Genomic DNA, 13,699 nt, shown 5'->3' with positions numbered 1-13,699 from the left:
CTCGCGATCATTTAATGTATCATATGTTCGCGAGTTGAAATGAATGCACTAAATTTAATCCACGTGAGTTTACAACAACAACAATAATCGCTTTGTTTTTATATCACATCCGACCGGAGGAAAATGCAGCACGGCTCTCTACCGATCACCCTAATCCCACGGACAAACAATAATATGTACAGTGTTCATAGTTTACTGTATTATTAGTGTCTAATATTACTGCTATAATAATCACACATTGAGTTGTTGAAATCAGACCATCGTTTTTTAAACGCTCTGAATGAAACGGCAGCTCTCAGGTGATCAGCTGTGTGTTTACACAATAAAATATGCATAGTAATTTAATACCTTCCAACACACATTGTAAGAACAGTTCTGTTTCATATGAGTGTTGAGAGCCGTATCCACAAATCTACTAATTTTGCCCTCAGTGCACCAGATTGATGCATTTAACTTCAATTTAAATAAAAACATCTTCTGTTGTAACAACAATAACATTATAAATAGTAACATAGCATGGTATTGCACATTTACTGTAGCTTTGAGTGTTACTGGCCTGAGATTTTTTTATGACATGAATGAAGGTGACTGAGGCTTTTTAATATAGACTTTTCAGTGTCCCACATTTTGCACAGAACTGTCCCACATTAGGAAAACAGATTGTCTGAGACAATTTGGCACTAAGAGTACTAATATGTCTACCATTTCTTGTATGAGTTTAATATCTGCATGTTCTCTTTTGGTTTGATTAGGACACATCCTGGGGATTTCAGAATGTTACTGGATTTTGATTTATTGTATCGGCTTCATGTCGCAATATATTCCCGAAGTCTGAAATGCAAAAATGTTCCACATTAGGGCAATTCACCCTACATTTAATCATTTTGTTTATTTTTAACGAAATAAATGTGCTTTAATCCATCATGAAATTAATGTAGGCTATTTACTTAGTACATATCTGACATGAACGATTAAACACGTTTGTGCATTCTTTATGAATGCAAACCGAGTCAACCAACCCCCCATGTGTCCTATGTTGGGGACCCTTTGTTTAAAACTAATTGGCCATCGGAATGTGTGGAGTAACATTCCACAGCTCTCCCCCCTCCTGTGACACAGAGAGAGAGAGAGGGAGATCGCTCTTCTGGAGTGAAGAGAGCTGAAATATTGATATTGCAAGTTAGAAACGTAAAATGCATTTTGACAGACACTTGGGGGAAATATGCTGCATTTTGAATGACGGGAAGAGCCGTGTAAATGGGTGGCCATATGCATTTGAAAAGCAATATAAATCACACAGTTATTATGCAATAGGCTATAAAAGCACCACCGATTACCTTTCTCCAATTCAAACTCTTGACGGGAAAAAAGGAAGGTGTAAATGGTTGGGCTATACTGTACTGTATACATACAAAGGCCATTCAATAGACGTTCAATATATAGTATTCGTTTATTAGAGTCTGGTTTGTCAGTTTGTAGATGGTATTTTAAACTCGATGCGCTCTGAAACTACGGGGCGGCCGAGGAAAAAAAATACACATGCGTTAATCGCGTTAAAATAATTAGTGGCGTTAATTTTTTTTATTAACGCGTTAACTTGACAGCCCTAATATATATATATATATAACAAAAAGCTAACATCTAATTTAAATTATACATTTCAAACACAGTATTTTCCCACATAGCCAATGATCTATATAAAACAAAAAACTGCTTTTAGTCTATTTAGGATGATGGACAGTTTGAAGCATTGAGTGATCAGTCTGTAAACAAAATGTAAATCACCGACATTTGGGTTATGATATTAATACTAATGTTATTATATTAAAGCAGGGGTGGGGAACCTCCGGCCCCCGGGCCATATACGGACCGCTAGACCATTTGGTACGGCCCTCGAGGTAATTTATAAACAAAGTGGCCTGTGCCTGGTGGTGGGGCCCAATGTGATATATTTTCATGGGGCCCAAAATCCCTGGCGGCGCCCCTGCACCCCGCATCATGCTTTATGCTTTCACACATTCTGCTTCCACATTGGAAAAGAGCAGCGCAAAATGCTCGTTATGTTATGTGGAAACAAGATTGAAGAGAAGGCTCCATAACACATTACTCAACTGATCGAGTTCAGACATATAGGCTGTGTTGAACACTATCATCAGAGTAACGTGATCTAATCAATAAATAAAGATTCAGCCGATAACACGAAAGCACATGGTTACTTAACATGCAGAATGACGTCATTTTGCATGCTAAGTAGTCTTGTGCTTTCTGGGGCTTAATCTTTATCGAAAACTGATTTAACCGGTAAAAGTTCCTTCAAAATAAGAGTCCTGATCTTATTACTATATAAAATAAATAAAAGTGCAAAACGAAATATTTACCATAGGAAAATATTGGCAAATATTATATATAATCACTTCTCTAAAAGTTAACTCATTTTAAATAGAGTTGGACATATTAAAGGTCATTTACAATAATAATAATATTGATATTATTAATAAGCTTTATATGTGTGTAGCACCTATTACAAGAATTGTAGCCAAAATCACTTCACAGTAGTTCAATAGACAGATTAGTATAACATGGCAGGATAAAAGCAATGTAGAGGAGCAGCCAACCCAGTCTCACAAAAGAAAACGTGTTATAACTACGTTGGTCCATAACTTGGGACGCAGTATTTCTACAAAAACGCCTCTGAAATTGTAGGATCCTGCAAGGAGACTCTAACCCCCTCTCCTCACATTCGCAACCTTGGAGTAATCTTTGACAGCCAGCTCAAATTTGACAAACACACAAACCACATCACCAGGACCGCCTTCTTCCATCTGAAAAACATTGCCCGCCTCCGTCCCTCACTCACCTTCCCGGCTGCTGAAACCCTCATCCACGCATTTGTCACTTCAAGACTGGACTACTGCAACAGTATCCTGTATGGTTCATCATCCAAAATCCTAAATAAACTACAATACATCCAGAACTGCGCTGCCCGCCTCCTCACCCACACCCGCTCCAGAGACCACATCACCCCCGTCCTTCAAAACCTGCACTGGCTCCCTGTTCGTCAACGAATACACTTCAAAATCCTTCTGCTAACACACAAAGCTCTCAATAACCAGGCCCCCCCCTACCTCTCTGACCTGATCCACCACTACACCCCTTCCCGCAGCCTTCGCTCATCAGAAGCGAACCTCCTCTCTATCCCCAAGAAAACCAAGCTCCGAACCTGGGGGGACAGAGCCTTCTCCATCGCTGCCCCCACCCTCTGGAACTCCCTCCCACAACACATCAGAGACTGCACTGACCCCCCCACTTTCAAAACACTGACCAAAACACACCTCTTCAGACTGGCTTTTAATCTGTGAATTATGCTGTATTGCTGTTTTAATAACTTTTAAATGTTATTTTATCTTGTTCTAATAACTTTTAAATTCTATTTTATCATGTTTTATCACCACTGTAAAGCGTCTTTGAGCACCTGGAAAAGCGCTTCGAAATGCAATGTATTATTATTATTATTATTATTATTGTGTGAAAAGAAATGTAAGATGTTGTTTAATTGCTGATATATTTATGATCCACGTCACGTTTTCAGTTTTGGCAGCAGCTCTTCCTGTTTGTCTAGAAGTCTTCTCATCAGGGCTCTATAAATAGAGAACTACGGCAGATATGTAATATTTAATGCAGCCAAACCGTGTATTACAATGCCGTTATGTGATGACTTTCAAACAGAAAAGAAAGCATACTCGGAATAAAGTATTATTTATTTTTCTTAAATGTTTTCGGTCTGTTTCCGGTATTTGTTTATGACGATGTGAGATGTGAGACTGGGTTGGATAATTGCACTGGGGAAAATAACGTATCTATGCCACAATTTTAGATGCGGATTTTGTTAAACTAATACGTTTGCGCTGTGGACCAACACTATACAGATGTAGCGCTTCGTTTCAGACGCCTACCCGGGCGGGTCCGTGATCGGCACGGGGTGGGCCCCTGCTGAAAAGGAAAACCCCCCCGCAGGACTTGAAACGCCCCCTTGATAAATACATTTAATTATAATGAAACCAGCAGCAATGGATCATGGATCCACCAGGGGGAGCCGTGAAAAGCTGCCACACTGGAACTCATGTGACATAAACAGCTGATCTACAGGGATCTGATATAGCGGATATTTGTTAAGATCCATATATGTCACGGATAGGATCATATTCTGTGCTTAAGTAAGAGACATGTAATCATTTACTAAACATCACCATGTTTTTATTTAACAAAATAATGTTTAATTCACGTTGGCGTAAGTACAAAACCATCGCTATGTTTTTAGATCAGGAAATGCATTCAGGGTCAAACAAACGATGTTCGGTCGTGATCCTCGCGATCATTTAATGTATCATATGTTCGCGAGTTGAAATGAATGCACTAAATTTAATCCACGTGAGTTTACAACAACAACAATAATCGCTTTGTTTTTATATCACATCCGACCGGAGGAAAATGCAGCACGGCTCTCTACCGATCACCCTAATCCCACGGACAAACAATAATATGTACAGTGTTCATAGTTTACTGTATTATTAGTGTCTAATATTACTGCTATAATAATCACACATTGAGTTGTTGAAATCAGACCATCGTTTTTTAAACGCTCTGAATGAAACGGCAGCTCTCAGGTGATCAGCTGTGTGTTTACACAATAAAATATGCATAGTAATTTAATACCTTCCAACACACATTGTAAGAACAGTTCTGTTTCATATGAGTGTTGAGAGCCGTATCCACAAATCTACTAATTTTGCCCTCAGTGCACCAGATTGATGCATTTAACTTCAATTTAAATAAAAACATCTTCTGTTGTAACAACAATAACATTATAAATAGTAACATAGCATGGTATTGCACATTTACTGTAGCTTTGAGTGTTACTGGCCTGAGATTTTTTTATGACATGAATGAAGGTGACTGAGGCTTTTTAATATAGACTTTTCAGTGTCCCACATTTTGCACAGAACTGTCCCACATTAGGAAAACAGATTGTCTGAGACAATTTGGCACTAAGAGTACTAATATGTCTACCATTTCTTGTATGAGTTTAATATCTGCATGTTCTCTTTTGGTTTGATTAGGACACATCCTGGGGATTTCAGAATGTTACTGGATTTTGATTTATTGTATCGGCTTCATGTCGCAATATATTCCCGAAGTCTGAAATGCAAAAATGTTCCACATTAGGGCAATTCACCCTACATTTAATCATTTTGTTTATTTTTAACGAAATAAATGTGCTTTAATCCATCATGAAATTAATGTAGGCTATTTACTTAGTACATATCTGACATGAACGATTAAACACGTTTGTGCATTCTTTATGAATGCAAACCGAGTCAACCAACCCCCCATGTGTCCTATGTTGGGGACCCTTTGTTTAAAACTAATTGGCCATCGGAATGTGTGGAGTAACATTCCACAGCTCTCCCCCCTCCTGTGACACAGAGAGAGAGAGAGAGGGAGATCGCTCTTCTGGAGTGAAGAGAGCTGAAATATTGATATTGCAAGTTAGAAACGTAAAATGCATTTTGACAGACACTTGGGGGAAATATGCTGCATTTTGAATGACGGGAAGAGCCGTGTAAATGGGTGGCCATATGCATTTGAAAAGCAATATAAATCACACAGTTATTATGCAATAGGCTATAAAAGCACCACCGATTACCTTTCTCCAATTCAAACTCTTGACGGGAAAAAAGGAAGGTGTAAATGGTTGGGCTATACTGTACTGTATACATACAAAGGCCATTCAATAGACGTTCAATATATAGTATTCGTTTATTAGAGTCGGCTTGACTCGGTTTGCATTCATAAAGAATGCACAAATGTGTTTAATCGTTAATGTCATAGTATTCGTTTATTAGTCCCCGAGGGGAAATGGGTAGCAGCACATCACAGAGGCATTTAAAAAGTGAAGAAAATACATTCTGTAAATGTTCACATCAGGCACCTTCAAGTTAAACAATACTAAGTAAACAATTAACACAGTAAATTATGTGGATTAAATCACATTTATTTCGTTAAAAATAAACGAAATGACTCGGTTTGCATTCATAAAGAATGCACAAACGTGTTGAATCGTTCATGTCAGATATGTAGGCCTACTAAGTAAATAGCCTACATTAGTTCCTGCTCAAGATTAGATTCAACTTTATTGTTATTGCACAGATTACAGGAACTGAGCCAACGAAATGCAGTTTAGCTTCTAACCAGGAGCAACAAGCAGTAAAGTGAAAAGTAATGTTCACAATCTACAGAATAAAATATATAATTAATTGAATGATGAATAAACAGTGAGGGGTATGAATACACTAGATATCAGCCTGATGAAAACGGTAGGACCATACCGTTCTCCAGCCCCAAACCCCCATGTTTCATATGTATGTTGGACCCTTTGTTTAAAACTAATTGGCCATCGGAATGTGTGGAGTCACATTCCACAGCTCTCCCCCCCCCCCCCCCCCCCTCCTGTGATCCCCCGCACACAGAGAGACACAGAGAGATCGCTCTTCTGGAGTGAAGAGAGCGGAAATATTGATATTGCAAGTTAGAAACGTAAAATGCATTTTGACAGACACTTGGGGGAAATATGCTGCATTTTGAATGTCCGATAGTCCACCATTAACACCTTAGTCCGTCTCGTCTCATCAACGAAAACTAAATATACATGACATACTTTGATTTAGTAGATTTCGCATGAGAGCAAAAGGAGAATATCCGTGTGTAAGAGTGGAAATGTATGTATGTAAAATGAGAATATATGTGTGTAAGAGTGAAAATATGCTGCATTTTGAATGTCCGATAGTCCACCATTTCCACCGGAAATATCAAACATTTAATAAAAGTGAAAAACAATGAACAAGACTTAACGTATTCATCATAATTAATTATATTTATTTCGTTTGGATGTAGGTGATCTTCTACTATATGAACATTTTGGACCCAAAATCACAACAAAAACGTAAAAACAGATTTTGAAAATGATTTTATTTTTCACAACACAAACATACGAAACCATTTAAAAGCTGGAAATATATACATGGGATGTGACTATGATAATGTGAAAGTTTGATTGAGGTAGCATGGGATTTCATTCTGATAAGGCAAAAGTGTTATTATAAATATAATACAAATATATATATATATACACATTATGTACAAAAATCTGTTTTTTCTGTCTTTATCTGTGCCACGCTTCAAAGCGGTTTCTGTCAACTACGACACAGAGGGCAACATCACAGATTCCTCCTCCTCCATGTCAAAAAACAAGCTTAAAGCTTGACTCACGTTCAGAGTTCTCTTCATCATAGTTGAGTCTTCAAAACTCTAAATATATCTAACTATATCTACATTTTCAATGTTTGTTTGTCACTTTACTTCAATCGCAGTCTCCCGCAGCCTCTCTTCGTCTCCCGCAGCCTGTCTTCGTATATCTTCGTCTCTCTCCATTTCCCGCCGTCTCTCTTCGGTTCCCGCCGTCCCTCTTCGTCTCTTTTCGTCTCGTTTCGTATCACTCCGTTTACCTGATTACCTCACCCCTTCCTGGTAAATACATCCTGTTGAGCAGGATCTACAGTTTCCAGTATTTTCCGTTTCGTAAAATGATCAAATATGGCGAAGATATTCAAATATGTGCTTCCATATTTCATACTTTTGAAATGTATTAACTTTATATCACCGTATCTCCGTGTTTACTGGGTCTTTTTGCATGAATCAAAGACTGGGATATACAGTAGTTTCAAGCCAGTACTTTCGACAGAAACACACGGCAATGTTGTCCGGACTGTTGTTTTTATGCGGCACCGGCTTGAACAGGTCATGTGATCTGATCACGCCGGCGTGACGGTCGACTCCAAAGGGTTAATATTAAATACATATAAGTATTTTTACAACTTGTATTTAGAAATACTCTGTTGTAATTATTGATGCATGTGTTCATCCATTCAATGTGGCATCTGCTATAATGGGGTTAATGTATGATATTACTTAATAATACAATACATTATAATATATGATATGATAATTACATTTTAGTTTTATTCATTTCTTATTTCATAGTTTCCCATTATTATTATTATTTTTTATCGCTCATCTTATTTTTGATTTTATTAATCTGTGTGAATCTGTGCTGTCCTGTTTTTCACTCTCACCTTGTTGCTGTTTGAACTACTGAATTTCCCCACGGGATTAATAAAGGTCCATTTTATCTTATCTTAATGTATAAATTGATTTACTTCAATCTACTGTACAATATTACAGGAAATATACTGCATAAAGCAAACTATATACTTTATTTGATCTAAAATATTGATGTTTCTACAACACCCATTGTGTATTTTGTGAATGAAGCGCCATCTCATGGTTAAATCCTGTAATTGAACAAATGGGGAAATTGGGCAACGCCCTCTAGCAATTTGGCAACACCCCCAGCCACTGGCATCCGCTGGGCTTTTGACTGGGACACACCCATTTGAGTCTGATCTGGAGTGCTACATCTGTAAATTGATGGGGAAGGGGGTAGCAATAAAGATAACACCATTAAACAGTTACATAACATAAATAATATCGATAGCAGCTAAAGCAAACAGATATTGTTCTGAACGGTATTAAAGTAAACAGGTATTATCTTGAACTGTATTGAAGTGAACATGTATTATTTGGGACTGTTTTTAAGTAATCCTATATATATATATAAACCTTCTTACATACACTTTCCCAGACACCCTGACACACACACAATACACTCCCTGACCAAGATACCAACACACACACACATACACTTTCCCTGACATCCTGACACACATACACTCCCTGACCAAGGTACCAACACACACACACATACACTCCCTGACCAAGGTACCAACACACACACACATACACTCCCTGACCAAGATATCAACACACACACACATACACTTCCTCTTTACCAAACGCACACACTTGTCCTTTTCAAGGTTCTTTTTGGGGCCAATACAATGTTTGATTGTTTGAGAAAGAATAGTTAGTGTGAAACCTTCCCTGGGAAATTAAAGGAGTAGAATCCAGTGGAAGATAAGAAGTGACTCTCCGCCCCAAAAAGGTCCATATATACTGTTGTTTATTCATGCCAAATGCCCCCTGTTTCTGACTGGCTGGTCCCGATACCTGTATCGCACAGCAGCAGAGCTGGGAGTCCAGAGTACTCTGTAGAATTGTATTGTGTCTTTTTACCATTAAAATCAGATTATTGTTATAACTTTTATGCCGGTGTTTTGAACTCTTTCTCTCTTATTAATCTGACCAGGCTCATCTAACGGACGGCGCGGAGCAGAGCTGGGCTTTAAGCCACCACAACTGTGTCTGCTCCTACAATTTGGTGACCTGCGACGTGATGAGTGCTGGTCTATAGGAGGACCACCGACAGCTAGCGGACGAATTCAGTCCAGGGGAGGACACCTTGACACCGTTGACAACTAAACCAGGACGTCCAGATACAAAGGTGAGCAGACACCTGTTGATTGTCAAAATCTGTGATTGGCTATACTACAACATTTTTAGAGTTGTCAGCGGCGTTCTCAGTGTTCTTAGTCACGGTAAAGAAATACAGTATACTGTAGATAAGTGTGTCTATAAGAGCCAGGTAGAGCAGTCCTGACCTATGGAGCACTAGGTGGCTATAAGAGTCGGGTAGAGCAGTCCGGACCTATAGTGCACTAAGTGTGTGTGTGAAAATACAGTATACTGTAGATAAGTGTGTCTATAAGAGCCAGGTAGAGCAGTCCTGACCTATGGAGCACTAGGTGGCTATAAGAGTCGGGTAGAGCAGTCTGGACCTATAGTGCACTAAGTGTGTGTGTGAAAATACAGTATACTGTAGATAAGTGTGTCTATAAGAGCCAGGTAGAGCAGTCCTGACCTATGGAGCACTAGGTGGCTATAAGAGTCGGGTAGAGCTAGTCCGGACCTATAGTGCACTAAGTGTGTGTAAGAGTCTGGTATTGCAGTCCAGTACCTTAGCTCACTAAAAAGAGAGTAAAGTGAACCAGCGAGGTCTCCGTGAGGTAGTTTATTCCTGCACGAGTGACTCGCTGGGAAAATTCTGTGGACTATAGGCTGACAAAAAGCTGAAGTCGATATTATATGTGGATATACAGGAGGAGACACGCAACTTTCAAAAATCAATTTGAAATGACCGGATCTCGCAAACTCTTGCTGTGGGGTTGATCTGAACGGCTAAAACGTGACGATAAAGGATTTTTTTGGCTTGGGTTTAATCTCCATGTGAGGGTCACATCTCTAAAGAGAGGTGTCGAAGCGCTCTCAAAAGCCTGAATTATCTGTTGAAATAATACATCGCACAAAAAGCCGGACAGAATGTATAAGGGAATAAACTCTGTCATTTTTTACGTCAAATCTGTGTAATAATTGAGAAAAGAGAGCATAGTGACATAGTGATTTGCAGAGCTGAGAGCTTCATCAGACAGGGGAAGCTCATTTGTGGTCAGCTGCTGCCCTCTGGTGGCGAACAGGGTGTAACAATATTACAAGTGGAAAACTCTGAATTCAGACTGTGTGCACGTCTGAATTAACAAGACATTCAAATAAATAAGAATAAGGACATTAAGAGTAACGACAAGATTTGTCCAGTGTATTAATAAATACAAGTGAACACATATTAACCTAGTCAGATAAATAGATACGAAGTCAAACATGGAAGGAGAATTTGAAAAGAGTGATTTAGGTGTTCCAACTTCCGGAAGTTTCCGCGAACAATGGGAACAGACTGAGAGGTTGATTCTCAGTGGAATCAAACAGAGAGACAGGAAAAAGGCTGGTTCAGACCTGAGGTTCCTAAAAAATAAAATGAGGGAAGAGGACAGGGTAGGAGGAGATGAGACTTTAGGAAGTCTAAGCTCAGCGCTAAATGTTTATGAGCGACAGCTTGTAAAGAAACTTGGAAACCTAAACGGGCAAAAACCTGGATTATTTGGCTGTAAGAAACTAAACAAAGAGAAAGAGGCGGTAGATAAATTAAGGAGGATTTGCCATAACGCAGCACTCGCCATTAAAGGAGCAAATATTACTACCCTCCCAGCCAAGAATCCCCAAACCATGATAGCAGCCCAAACACAGGGAGGGGAGTTTCAACGCTCTAGTGTCGTTGGCACACTCCTGTTCCCTCAGGACATTAAAGAAACATCAGTGTCGGCACATCCACCTACGGATGGAGAAATATTGGACTTTATTGCAAAACGAGTCAAATTTTAGGGATATAAATAAAGATGACACCTCTCCCTCTGATAGAGAAGACATAGGGAGGCAAACTATCCGCAGTGCTGTAAATGAGGGGAACCCGTCTGCTCCCATCTTGTCTACCCTCATTTACCCGGACCTAGGCGATCAATCAAAGAACCCACCCCCTTATTCTATCCCTACCCCAAGCGCGCCACCCGTGACTAATTTACAAATGATGGTAGGAGGCACATCATCCGATTCAGAACAGGAAAAAGCTGCTATAAGAGGGGGACATTTTAAAATAGTGGGAAATGTAGCATTGACTCCTTTAAGGAACACTCCCACTACAAAGACAAGATCAGAAGGTCAGAAGAACTCTGCCTCACTTGGAGGGAATGATAGACAAAGGGAGGAAATAAATGAAACCCTACAGACAGATTGCACCACCCCAGAACAGATGCTCTTTTTGCCTGAGGAGGAAAGCCCATCAGGCTCAATGTCAGACAAAATAAAGTCAGAAAGAGAGAGGGAGCGGTTTGTTTCCATTCTGGAAAATATTACAAGAAGCCACGCAGACCCCACACAGGAAGAAGTACTCCACATGGCAGAAAAACTAGAAAAAGGGGATAGACAAGACAGCCAGGGCAGAACAGAAGACAGATGCTCAGAGAGGGCCCCCCCCCCTCTCTGAGGTCAAGTGACCCTTTCAGAAATAGAGGAGCCCAGACCCACTATTACCCAGTCAGTACAAGAGGAGCAGCTGGAGATGAAAGTGATGAGTATTACTCTGGAGCAGAAGACACAGGACACAGAGATAGCTATCAGGACACTGTTCAGCAAGGGCCAATAGAACAGGGAGAGGACAACTGCAGAAAGCGTAGGAACAAGGTTAAGAATATATCTCTGACAGGAACAATCACTGAACTGCCTGAAGAACAGGTTCTTACACTCCCCCGTAGGACGTTAAGATCCCAACACACCTCGTCTCATGCCTTTATGGGCCCAGCATTACAGGCGCCCTTAGTGGCTCTCCCCAGTGGGAATATCGCTTACAATCCTTTCACACTGGGAGACATACATGCTATAGTTGACAAAATGCCCCTACCTACTGAGGGAGGGAGACATTGGATGAGTAGGTTTGCTGATATGTCAGTGGGACAAACAATTTGCCTTGGAGATTTCAGGAGGATATTAGCACAACAGACTTCTCACTATGAGGTAGAAAGAGTTGAGGAAAGAGCAGGAACAGAAAAAATGAATGATGACAAGCCTATCTCTTCCAACAACATACACAGCTTGCTGAGCATGGCAATGAGAGAGCATTTCCCACAGACAGGAGGAGGCTACGGTTCACTGTCCTTCACATTCACACCTGGAGAGGCCGCAGCAACCATGTTGCTCAGGTCACGCCAAGAATACACAGTGGCCACTGACTGTAGTCCCGATAATAATAACCAACATGTGCAGATGTTCCGTAAAGCAATAATGGCAGCAGTACCTGCCGAGATTAAAACTCTTATGGAGGACAACCCAGAAATAGATCACATAAACACGCAGACATGGGAGCGTCACTTGGCCCATCATTTAGGCAAATTTAACAAACAACTCACGAAGAATAAAACCGAGGAAGAAGAGTTGGTGTCATGACATTAACTACTGGGGATGTTTGACCAGGCCAGGATCTGGAGAGGACGCTGGCGCTTGTTTGTTCGCCGCTTCTCCTACGCCTCAGAGTTTTTATCTGCTTTTAAGCTATTTTACCTGCTTTTAAGCCATATGGCTAAACTTGAGTCTGTTTAACAAGTGCTTTTATATCTTAAACCTCGTGATTATTGACGGTTTTGGACCTGACACTGTCGGGACTCACCTGCTGTATCGCCCAAATTCGCCGACTATCTCCGGCTGACTGCTTGCCTCTCTCCCGCTACTACTGTGACAGCAGGCGGACTCCCAATCCTCTGTTCATTCCCAGACGCGAGGTATACTATCGGGATAGCCTTCCAGCTGTCTCGTTGCTAAGCACCGCTACCAAACTTCTTCGGCGCCCGACCTGTTGACATGTTGAGGTTTTCTATTCCCCAACTCCTGAGCTTCAACCACTCCAACGCTCCAACCGGCACCTCAGTCATTAAACAACTTGGACTTCTTCGTCGGCCTCGCTATATCCACCGAAGCCCAAGAAGAAGACAAACTGTATATTCCCAGCACGGAGTTGCAGATATTCCATCCATCCACTCTGTCTGCCGTCGTGTCGCACATCTTACGCGTCATCAGAGTTCATGGCGGGGTCAAATCACGCCAGAAACATCGCGAGACCGCTGCATGAATACACGGAGAGCATCGCGAGATCGCCACACACGAAGGAGTCTGGAAAACGTGGAGTGGATTACAGCCTGCTCCGGCCCCTACAGAGATTCACCACATCTTCCAAAGCCAAAATAGAACT

The 13,699-nt window shown here is 40.6% G+C and overlaps 1 protein-coding gene across 1 annotated transcript in view; it reads right to left on the bottom strand.

Annotated features, from left to right (window-relative positions):
• The window catches only part of LOC117455299 (glycine receptor subunit beta-like), a 174,884-nt gene extending 161,388 nt beyond the window's left edge, over positions 1 to 13,496 (bottom strand). The window contains exon 1 of the mRNA XM_034094754.2: positions 13,121 to 13,496. The gene's annotated coding sequence lies outside the window, so the exon portion shown is untranslated. The remainder of the gene's footprint in view (positions 1 to 13,120) is intronic.
• Positions 13,497 to 13,699: the final 203 nt, after the last annotated feature.

The sequence above is a fragment of the Pseudochaenichthys georgianus genome, chromosome 1 (assembly GCF_902827115.2).
Source record: "Pseudochaenichthys georgianus chromosome 1, fPseGeo1.2, whole genome shotgun sequence".
In the NCBI taxonomy this organism is placed as follows: domain Eukaryota; kingdom Metazoa; phylum Chordata; class Actinopteri; order Perciformes; family Channichthyidae; genus Pseudochaenichthys; species Pseudochaenichthys georgianus.
Note: the sequence above shows the minus strand (reverse complement) of the source record. Positions and strands in the feature narration are given on the sequence as shown.